Raw genomic sequence first — 11,295 nt, 5'->3', positions numbered from 1 at the left:
AATTGTTTCATCTAATAATCCAACTAATGAACTCAACATCATTTTAATTTTGTTTACGCTTTAGAACCGAACGGAAAATATTTAAATTCTTACCTCAACAGCAACGTCAGCATGCAAGGAATTCAAGGTTTAATTTTATTTTTTTTCCTGGGAACCCACTTTGTCGGTGGTGATCTAATTACAGAAGTGCCATTTTTGGTGACGTCCCTTTAAAAATGATGAGGTCGAGATATATCGCAGTAGACGTGGTGTGTTGTGCCATTTTCATTTAACAACGACAATTAAAAGCCCGGGCCAAGTTTTGACAATAACACGTCGCGTTACCGCATACAAATCAATAATAAATCCATTAAAATTCACGCGGGCGAGTGCATGGACCTCGTTTACATATTATTATTTGATAAACCCCAGAAATCGTAGTGGGTCTATCCGGCGAGACCTTGACATTCAACGCCATATAGAGCCTCGCAAATTCCACGTACATTAAGTTACGTTATTTGTTGCGTCCGGCAAGTCGGTTAGATCTGCATAAATATGAGTTATTCAGGGCCTCCGATTTATCTACGACTTCACTCTGGACGGGATCAAGGACCTCGGCCCACTAATTGGCGCTAAAAAATCGTGTATTCGTTGCCTTTTAACAATGCGACCAGTTCGTATTCGGTCTCTGGATTCGGCGTTGCGATTTAAACGAAACACTTTTTCCTGTCTTTTAAAATTCGTTCGTTTTTCAACGTTGACCGCGAAAGTTCTGGCCGTGCGGCCTGGCGAGAGTAAAGGCACGTCCACGAAAAGAAGAAAAACGATGAACCTTAACCATACTTTTTCGATAACCGTAATATATCTATGGCGCTACGGACGGCGTGACTCGAGTTTGCACTAGAATTGACTAGATTTATGGATTTTGGTTAGTTTTGACTAGGTTTGTTTAATTTTGGTTAGTTTTCTGATAAAATATTGAACCATTCGTTACCAGAATCAATATTTCAACAAAAAGTAACTAACCATAACCGAAATATTATCCAAGCCAATTCGTAAGTCTAGTGTAAAGTCAAATGGCTCTTCGGGTAGCTCTTATTGGTGAATGGGTCATATAATCTTTTAGAATAAACTGTATTCTATTCTATAGAAAATAAAATGTACTTTTTTTGGTTACGTTAAGTACGTAGAAGTAATAATCCAGTTTCTTGGCTTTTTTGTAATGGATATTTGACACGTCGGTATCAAATAACTTCGAAATTACATTGCCCAGTGTGAATAAAAATTGAGTGAAAGCTTTATCTTACATTTTCTAAGCAAATATTTCGTAATGATTAAAAATTCGTATTAACTTTAACTGAAAAATGCAATTCGTAAAAGCAACAGCAATTCTTAATTATATGAATGAAAAACTTACATTTTATGTAGGGCCTCGTAAAAATTTTAGTGGTGTTTAAAAATTTGACAGTAATGACTGCATTTATCCCCAAAGATAAGAAAGTCGTGCCTAAGAATACCACAGTCCATATAGGTTTAGTGAATAAAAATAATTAATCATTTTTTGCAGTCAAGCTAGAACTGTTGAGTTAAATGCAAAAATCCCAGATTCAAAATAGGGATTGCAAAAGAGAAAGGAGTTCATAGAATAACAATATGTAAAACTATATCTAAAGTCAAGCATTTGAATTAAATTTCCTACGGAAAACTCTATAGATTTCCCTGAGCATTTGGTGCAGTCGATTGTGCCGTTAATAAAACCATCAATACCGCACGGTGACAAGTATATTAATAGAAAAAGCTAGTGTAATATAAATGTACAAGCAAGTTGTAATGCAAATGATAGGAATATTTTTGGCATAAAACTTATGAGTTATAAAAGAAAATGGTAAATCCGTCAGCGTTGTCAAAACAGAGGACAAGAAATAAAAAATTTAATTTTTTCATTTCAGTATTTTTTTATTTTTCTTTAAGTCTGTCCTCACTTATGTATCTTCCAATTTTTAAAAAGTACTTTCTATAGATTTAATTGTACGCTTCTCAAGGCCTAACAAATCACTTGGGGAAAATAGATTCTCCCCTTGAAGCTCTGCAGTTCGATACTGATGCTAGAGTAAAATGTTCTAATTATTCACTTCTTGCGTTGTTTTCACGCCAAAAAAATATAAATATTTTTATTATCAATATCCAACCATCTAACATCCTTTTGGCATACACAATTTTTGGAATGCTTTAGATAATTCACGAAATCTCCGTACTTTCAGTAAACGCTTCAAATATCTCGCCATTACCAGTAAGTAAATACTATATTTTTCATATAATGTGTATTAGGTAAAAGAGATTAAATTTTTGCGAATTTTCTTGGATAAATAACATCCGTTATTTTATTATTAAATCATTTTGGAATATCCTATTTGTGAATGTAAATTCACGAAGCGGTCGTAAATCTGGTAGAAAAAATGTGTTTCGCATTAAATTCAATGCAGACGACGCGTCAATCTCTCTTTCGGGCAGCGGCAGTGAAGTTGGAAAAATTAAACAAGAGTCGACCCAAAGCGCTTCTCGGAAAAATATGACATTTAAAGGGCCCTAACAATGAGATAACCGGAAGATACGTCCGGTTCCTGAAATATGGGTGTAAATTATGTTGTATCGTGTGGGAGTTAACAACGAGTCCTTTTGTGCCCGGTCTTTAAGTGGAGGATTAGTAACACAAGGGGCGATGAATGTAAACGTCTCAACTACTTCATTAGCGTTATGCGTTTGCTATTAAATGTTTATAACAACAACCGTGAATTACACAACACAATGTATCGGCCCATAATGGAAATGATTTATCGTTTCGACACTAATAATTTTTTAAATTTTTATTCAATTTCCAAATAATTTGATGAATTTCACGTAAAATAAAATTAAAAAATTAATTAAAAACTATGTGTTAATAGTATTTTTCCTTGTGAAAAAATATTAAAAAAAAAAACATTTTACACAATTCACAATTTTCACTCAATTCTGTAAAAAATTGGCAATGTTATTTGATGTTATTAAGAGACTGATTTAGCCCTAATAGATTAAAATTAGTCCAGCGGAGTACGACTGCCTCGACTTCGTCGTTCAATGATTGGTCCAGTGAGAAGGTGGTGAAATAGATGGTGAACATTTCTAACATTTGTTGTAGTGGTGTGGATAACGGAGGAAATGGGAAAACCAATCACCTTGTTCAACTGGTCCGCAACCTCTATCAGAAAAACCCTTCAGAACGATCGCAGGAATTAGACAGAGCTGCATTCTTTCACCAATCTTGTTTAACACTTGCAGCGAAAAAAAAACATTTTACACAATTCACAATTTTCACTCAATTCTGTAAAAAATTGGCAATGTTATTTGATGTTATTAAGAGACTGATTTAGCCCTAATAGATTAAAATTAGTCCAGCGGCGTACGACTGCCTCGACTTCGTCGTTCAATGATTGGTCCAGTGAGAAGGTGGTGAAATAGATGGTGAACATTTCTAACATTTGTTGTAGTGGTGTGGATAACGGAGGAAATGGGAAAACCAATCACCTTGTTCAACTGGTCCGCAACCTCTATCAGAAAAACCCTTCAGAACGATCGCAGGAATTAGACAGAGCTGCATTCTTTCACCAATCTTGTTTAACACTTGCAGCGAATAAGTCATGAGAGCGGTTCTAGATGAGTGGGAAAACGGAATATCTGTTGGCGGAAAACGAAAGTAATTATTGTTGGTAGACAAGACAACAATTCTCCGCAGATATCAGGAGTTGCAGGCTACGAAGTGATAAACAATTTTAACTATCTTGGTTTCTTAATTGCCAACGCTGGAAAATGTGAAAGCGAAATACGCCGTCGTCTGACCATGGCAAGATCAGCGACTGCCAATATAAACAATATAGAAAGGGAAACCTATCACCAAAACAAGGAAACTCCTTCTAGTGGATGCCCTAATCTTCCCCATAGCCACCGTACGCAGCGAAAACATGGACTCATAGAAATAAGGGTAGAAGGCAAACGCCCAAGAGGCAGATCTCCAATCGTTAATAAATATAAGACTGCATGATTTGGAAAGGATAATGGAAAGACGTTATGTCCATAGACGCCACTGCATTTAATAAATGTAATTTATTATTGCAAATTTAGCCTCTTAATATACCAAACAACAAAACCGAGTGAATGTTCCCGTCCCGTATCTTCGGGACCCAAGACTAAGTAATCAGACCAGTTCATATCATTTCCTTTGATCCTTTATAGAAAATTAGTATTAGAAAAATAGATAATCGAATTATAGTTGGCACTTTTAGGAAAAACGACGGGATCAGTATTTTGCTTTTAATGCCTATTGAAATTTCGTATGATTATTCAACTCGAGATTTTGGCATTGTTAATCAAAGAGATTTATTCGAGAAGTGACCTTCGAAAATATTAAGATTCTAAGCGTACAAAAGCCAGCGCTACGTGCGACATTATTAATAACCAAGACAAGATGTAAATTTTGCGGTGCGGCGCGGTACATTTTTCATAATAGAAGGCATTCTACCTGTACGAGACGTTAAGATCTGAACCCGATAGGCCCACGCCCGTTTTAGATCTACTTTAGATTCGCATTATTGTTTTTCGTCGTCCCTTTCTCCAGGAGAACCCGAATTTCGTGTTATCAGATTTTAAGATGCAAAGGCGAGCAGCGATGGAAACAGACCCCCCGGTCAAGGTTTATTAGGTCTTCCGCTATAGAAACTTGAAATTGCTGTAATCGGCAAAGGGCCGGTTGCTAATTTAGACATGTTCGCTTTTACGTCACTCAGACCCGCTACAAACCCTTATCAACTTAGTCAAATTGCACCATGCTCTGTGTCTTAATGCGATAAAGTTATAAATCATTATTGGCCTGCATAACTTAGTCGTCCTAGTCATATTTCATAGGTGTAGTATTGATGCTGGTCAAGGGTCTCGAGAGTGGCTGGTAGACTAACAGGTAGTTGACCTACATGAGCCTAAATTCGAATTACACTTACTTTTCGACTTTTGGTTGAAATGTATCAACAATATACCGACTGGTGCAAGGATACACGCAGCCCCATCAGGTCATCAAAGACAAGTTCAGGAAGAAAACAAAACTGTAAGAAATAAATATGAAAAACTTGATATCATAAGAATAATACGTAATACTCGTTTTACTTTAAAAAAAAATACAACCGTAGGAAGACGAAATTATGAACAAAAAAATGATAGTAGAGAGCTTCGAAGGGAAAACAGGAATATCTATTATCTTGGGTAAACTAAGTAAAGTATGGCAGACTAGAAATTTAAAGAATGGTCTATTAAAATAAAATCGGCTTTTAATGTAAGCGAACTGGAGAAAATGCTGATGTTTTTGAAGACTACTTAGAGCAAATGCTAGATTTTATTCCTCGTGGGTCTGTCATAATCATGGATAATGTCAGACGCCACCCAAAAGAAAATCCCAAAAAATACCCACCTCTTTTTGGAAATGAAAGGAATGGAAAAATGAGATTGCAGATTGGTTGGTTTACTTTAAATAAGAAGCAATATCAGAAAGATATTATAAAAAGGAGCAACTGGAGATTTTAAATTTGAATAGACGAAATTTGTTGTCGCATAGAGTTGGTATCGGCGCAAGTAATACTTTGAAAATGAGGGCCGTTGAAACTTTCTCACAAGAGTGAGACAAAGGGAAAACGAAGTAAGTGCGTCGAACATGTGACTGAAATAGAAGGAAGAATGTAGGAACCTTATAACAAGTTAGGAAACAGTGTAGAGCCCTTATTATTTCTCTGGACTCCAACGACTTCAGTTCATCTGACTACTCGGAACATACTGACTAAAATTTCCAAAAGAAGTTGTATGCTATTGGAAATAATACATTTTTTAATTATATTTTATATTTTTATACGATATTAAATGATTTGACTTGATAATAATTGATAAGCCAATTATCTGCCCATGTTTAACAATCATGGTAACGCCGCTGTGACATTACTTTCATTCACCGAACTATCCTTCTACTGTGACCATAATTTAGGGACGATTCTAGTCAGTAGGTCTTAAAAACTGAAATATGGAATTTATCGCAAATTTACCATATAACCTTTAATTGTTGTGTTGAATGATCCTCTCGCATTAAGAAACTATTCTGAGTAACGTCTATCAAAACTGACAACGTCAAAATATCAGTGTTTTTGAAATCTACCGAAAACCATCCAGTGTCTTCCAAACTGTGACGAAAGTATATGCTCGGATGCTTTTAAATTTTTAAGAGAATAAAAGGCAAAGTCTACGTTAAATTTAGGAACATATTTCCGGCTACTATATGATCTAATATGGTTTGAACTTTGAACCAACCTGCAAGGCACTTTCGTAATATAATATTCGATGGAGGAACTAATAAGTAAGATTAAATACAAACTTAACCAGTATTGATATAACTGCCGAAGAAATCTCGCCAGGTAACAACAATTTGTCCACAACCATCACGTTGCTGGAGATGCAACTTAATATTTTCGAGCTTAAACTGCTCAAAGTGGCCGAATATAATTCAATAGTCATCGAACTGCCTCCCAACCTTTCGACGTTGTCACATCTCGCGTCGCCTTCTTTTATGACATCGCGGACCGAATTATTCGCGAAAAAAATCGATGACTCTACTTGCCCCTTTCCCGCCTCCAAAAAAAAAACACAAGATTTCGCCGTTGTAAATATTAAGATTTCGCGAAGCCGACACCATTAGCTCTCGTTTGCAAAGATGCGATCTTAATCCCGTCGGAAATTGGCAACGTCGTTCCGATCATTCACGACCAGGGTGGTAACGATGACGACATGATATCTGATAACGTTCCGTCTGCTTAAAATTCCGACAGGCCGAGTTGAAAATTTTTCGGGTGTCGACTTCCCGGCAACAACTTTAGTCAGTATGTGAACTGTGCCGTACAATTGCTTCTAGGAAAAAAAAATTTGAAAACATCGAAAGCAAACCGAAAACGGAAATATATTTCATTTTTCGTAATTTCGTAAATTCCATGATACTGTTTTCCATAAAAAAGTTTGCCACTTGCAGAGTTGACGAGTCTACTTGTTTGATCTCGACAAATTCCTCTTTTCTAGAGCTCAGATAATATATGCAGAATAGAAAACTAATATGTGAAAGGGTAAATTTACCGATTTAAAGAATTTAAAAAAATTCAGGTGATTAAGCAGTGAAGTTTCGGGAACTTTTTCACCACTGCCTTATTCCAGTTCCATCCGTTCCAATTTACTTTGACTTTTGTTTTCAGGTCACATTTTCCTCAATATGTGAAGAGTTTCTTATTACAAAGGTTAAGTATATCAGATCTTGTGCCTTCCTAGATTGTGAATGAGTACTCTTTTAAATAAAATAAAAACGTGGCAAATATTTATTACTGCTCCTTATCAAATTCAAAAATAATTGGTAAATGTAAATTACTACCTACTTTAAAATAGTTTTCAAGACCAAGACTAAAGACCAAAACGTTTACGCTACCTCTTAGCGGCAAATCAAAATTGTAAAACGCTTCAAAAATATTCTTAAAAGATACTTTTTAAGGCTAATTGATCATTGTTATACCACAAAAAAATGTCTGCAAGAAGTCTATTCCGACCGAATGGCTTCGGGGTATTTTGGTTCGATCGAAAAGGGATCACGGCCATAAAGGCCCGACTACTAATGGAAATTCTCACGAATATACGTACGCAGTTCGAAGGTTTCGCAGGCTGTGCCGAAAAGAACGTTTCGGGCCACCATATAAGTGTCGGGCAATAATTGCTGCTAATTGACTGGCTCTGTTGGAGGCCAATTGCTTCGTTATTGTTTCGGGCTGAACAAACATTCCCGCATTTCCACAGCTCGAAGCTTTAATACCGCTTTGAGCTTAACGAAGATACGCTTTGTCGCTCTCAAACGATTTGGCTTTGTTGTGACGCGAAAGGTCCGTAAATTTAACGATATATGACTCGGCAGTAAAATCCGATTCAACTTTGCGAGTTTTATTCAAATTGCACGTCAAAAGTTTTCTCGAATCGGAGGACCGACAGATACGCCGTTGCCAATATATTATTATTTTTCGCCATTATGAAATTGGTGCTTTTTACGAAAATATAAGGACTTTTTATTTGGGCAAAATAAAACAAAATAAAAAGAGTGGTGGTGCTGCTTCTTCTTCTTCCACTAATGGGTATTTGCGATAACATTTTCCATTGCTTCTCTATTCCTTGCGGTGTGTATTAATGACTGTACACCGTGCAGCCCTGTCCACTGTCTGATATTTCGTAGTCAAGACATTTTCTTCTTTCCGATCCCTCTCCGGCCTTCGATCTTCGTGTTTCTTGTTAGACGTTCCAGATATGCCGTTTCACTCTCGTTAAACTGTTCTCGTTGCTTGTTGAAACGTCTTAGGACCTCTTCGTTTGTTAGCTTAGCCTTACAAGGTATTTTTAGGATTCTACGGTACAGCCACATCTCGAAGGCCTCCAATTAATTGATTGTGTTCGCCTTTAAACCGTAAAGAAGTACTGACCAAAGGTAGAATTTAACGAACCTCCAGAATGCCTGTCGTCCCTGCTCAATGCGACTTTTTATTTCCTTGTCTGATGTCCATTCTTCGTAAAGCCTGGTACTTAAACTTATCTATTCTGTCTATGGGCTTTGCGTTAAATGTTATGGTGGAGGTTTCGGTTTAAGTTAGGTTAGGTTTTAGGTTACTAGAGATAATCAAAAACTTAATTTTTTTGGTGTTGATATTCAGGCCCATTGACTTGCTCTGTTCTCCTATCTTATTGAATAGTTGTTGATCCACACTCCAATAATTTTGATTCCTATCTCCGCGTCTTCCAAAGCTTCCTGAAAAATAAACTCACTTTCAGATTTTGAGGTCATAGAAAAAGGAATATTCTGCATATTCTGTATGATTTTTTTTTTAATAAATCGCCCTAGCTTCTACATTTCAGAAGCGCCTCAGCAGTTATAAGTACATAGTAGCTTTTTAATTTTATTACAAAATGAAAAAATGTAGCTTATATCGATAGTAGTTGATTTTTTCTATTCCTTTGTTATAAAAGATATGTCCAGTTATAAATAGGTCCCATTACAACAAAGTGCATATTGAACTGGGTTGGCTTTTACTTGATTAGCAATTAGCAAGTTCAATTAGAACAAACGATGTTTAGATTTTCACAACACCATGTACCATTTTTGTGGTGTATGAAAGCTGTCACAATAAACAATGAACTTCTATTAGGGAAACGCCCGGCCCTTACATCAATTTGATACTATACTAAACATTGGAAGTTCAGAGTACTAAATGTATAAATGTAAAATCTTTTAAAGTCGAAACATTCAACGTACTCAGAAAGTTATATGCTACTGGTTTTTTAAGGTGTATGTCTTGGCATAGATCATCGTCCTCTCGGAAATTCGGCTCCGGTGCAGTCGTCCAGGTTTGCTTATAGGTACGACAAAAGCGCAAAACCGAAGCACGCACGCAGAGAACAATTTCGCTGCGAGCCATAGTTTCGTAACACGATATCAGAGTCCGGTGTCGGACTTCAAACAATCGTCGCCGGAGCGATCAGACGACCGCCCTTTGCCGCCCAAACAATGCGGGCGGGCGAGCGACGGTGGTGCCGCTGCGTGTGGGCGGACTGGGCGCCTTCATGGGAAAAGCCAAACGTCGCAAAAAGCGAAACGCAACAAAAGGAATTACGGTTATTTTCGTGTGTGTGCGAGTGTGTTCGGGGAATGTACACCCGCACAATTTTTACCTCCGCATATTAAGTGACTTTTATTTCGAATGGATTGACGACGAGTGCCCTCATCGTTGCACCGTTCCGTATGAAACTCGTGAGAAACTCCTCAACTCAAAATAAATTTATTTGGAGCAATTCTGTAGGCTATTCGTAGCGTCCGGAGCTGGATAAACACGATTTGTCATGTTTATACACTTACAGGGGATCCAAAGTCTTTAGTACTCTAGACTAGCCGGCAAAACTGGTCATAGTGCCTTCATATAAAAAATGGATGGCTAGGAATCGAGGAGATTTTATACTCTAGACCTAGACAGACAGCAAAAGCTGGTAGTCTAAATATCTAGTGGGAACCGCATTTTATAAAATTTAGATTGTAAGGAATCTAAGAGGTGTTAAACACTGCTCTGCTGTTGAGCTTACGTTGAATCTTCGACGGAGGGAGATATCTCATCGTTGATCTAATCGATAAATGTTGAATGGCTAGGGATTTGAAAACTTTTATACCATAAACTTCCCTAGATTTTGAAACCCTACCCATCGAGCTTAATTGTAAAGTTTTATGTTCACTGGTTTGTCGAGCTAGATGTTTAGGGATCCAAAAGGTTTTTTTTTTAAATACAAAATATCAAGTACAACAAAAAGGTCAGTAATTTATTTATTTATTTTATTTTTATTGCGTTTCTTGCGTTGGTTTCTTCTAAATTCTTTTAATTTCTTTTATATATTTTTTGTATTTATATTTTGCTTTTGGTTTTCTGTTGTTTTCGTCTTTTATTATATTTCACACGTGTTATGGAAAAAGCTAAATTCAGTTCGATTTTAGCATACGAAATTTCGAACGGTTCTGCCCTGCCTATAAATTCCTGTATCTAATTACATGCGGCTCTCGTCGAAAACCACAAATCTTCTAGCTGGAATTAAGGATGAAATATTAGTAAACCCACCTATAGGGGTGGTTTTTTACATGCCGACCGCTATATAAGTATTTATTTGGGATCTTTCCCTCGTGACCAGGTCCTTTCACTAAACTTTAATCATTTAATCAGCACTAGTCGAAACTACCAGGGTGGGTTTCTTAGGAAAACGGACCTGTCTCTGGGGCGGAAGGTATAAGAATATTGTTGACAAAGCCGATACACTTGCTTTGTCTCACGAATTAGAATGAACGCGACAGGGCTTGGGTTAGATTATTTTCGAAAAATCTCGAAACGTATTTTCCGATATCGCGTCCTTTCCCACAGAATTTAGAAGGGGCATAATCGTATAATTTATTGCCTACCTTGTCGATAAAGAGCTGACTGCATTTCTGTTTATACAATACAGAAAATTATTGATCATTTTTTGAAATATTCGTGAAGTTTACATAAGATTTCGATAACGGTGACAAGGATTGGAACGAAACTTAATGTCTGTGACACCGAAATATATTAACGTATGGGTTATTTATCACGGTATCCGATTGTTCAAACCGGGCAAAATATTAAATTGGTTTGTTTCATCGCTACCATTTTGTATTTACCTCAC

Source organism: Cylas formicarius, unplaced genomic scaffold (assembly GCF_029955315.1).
Source record: "Cylas formicarius isolate icCylForm1 unplaced genomic scaffold, icCylForm1.1 PGA_scaffold_7__23_contigs__length_41026272, whole genome shotgun sequence".
Classification (NCBI taxonomy): domain Eukaryota; kingdom Metazoa; phylum Arthropoda; class Insecta; order Coleoptera; family Brentidae; genus Cylas; species Cylas formicarius.
The sequence above is the reverse complement of the archived record's forward strand: the minus strand, read 5'-3'. Positions refer to the sequence as shown.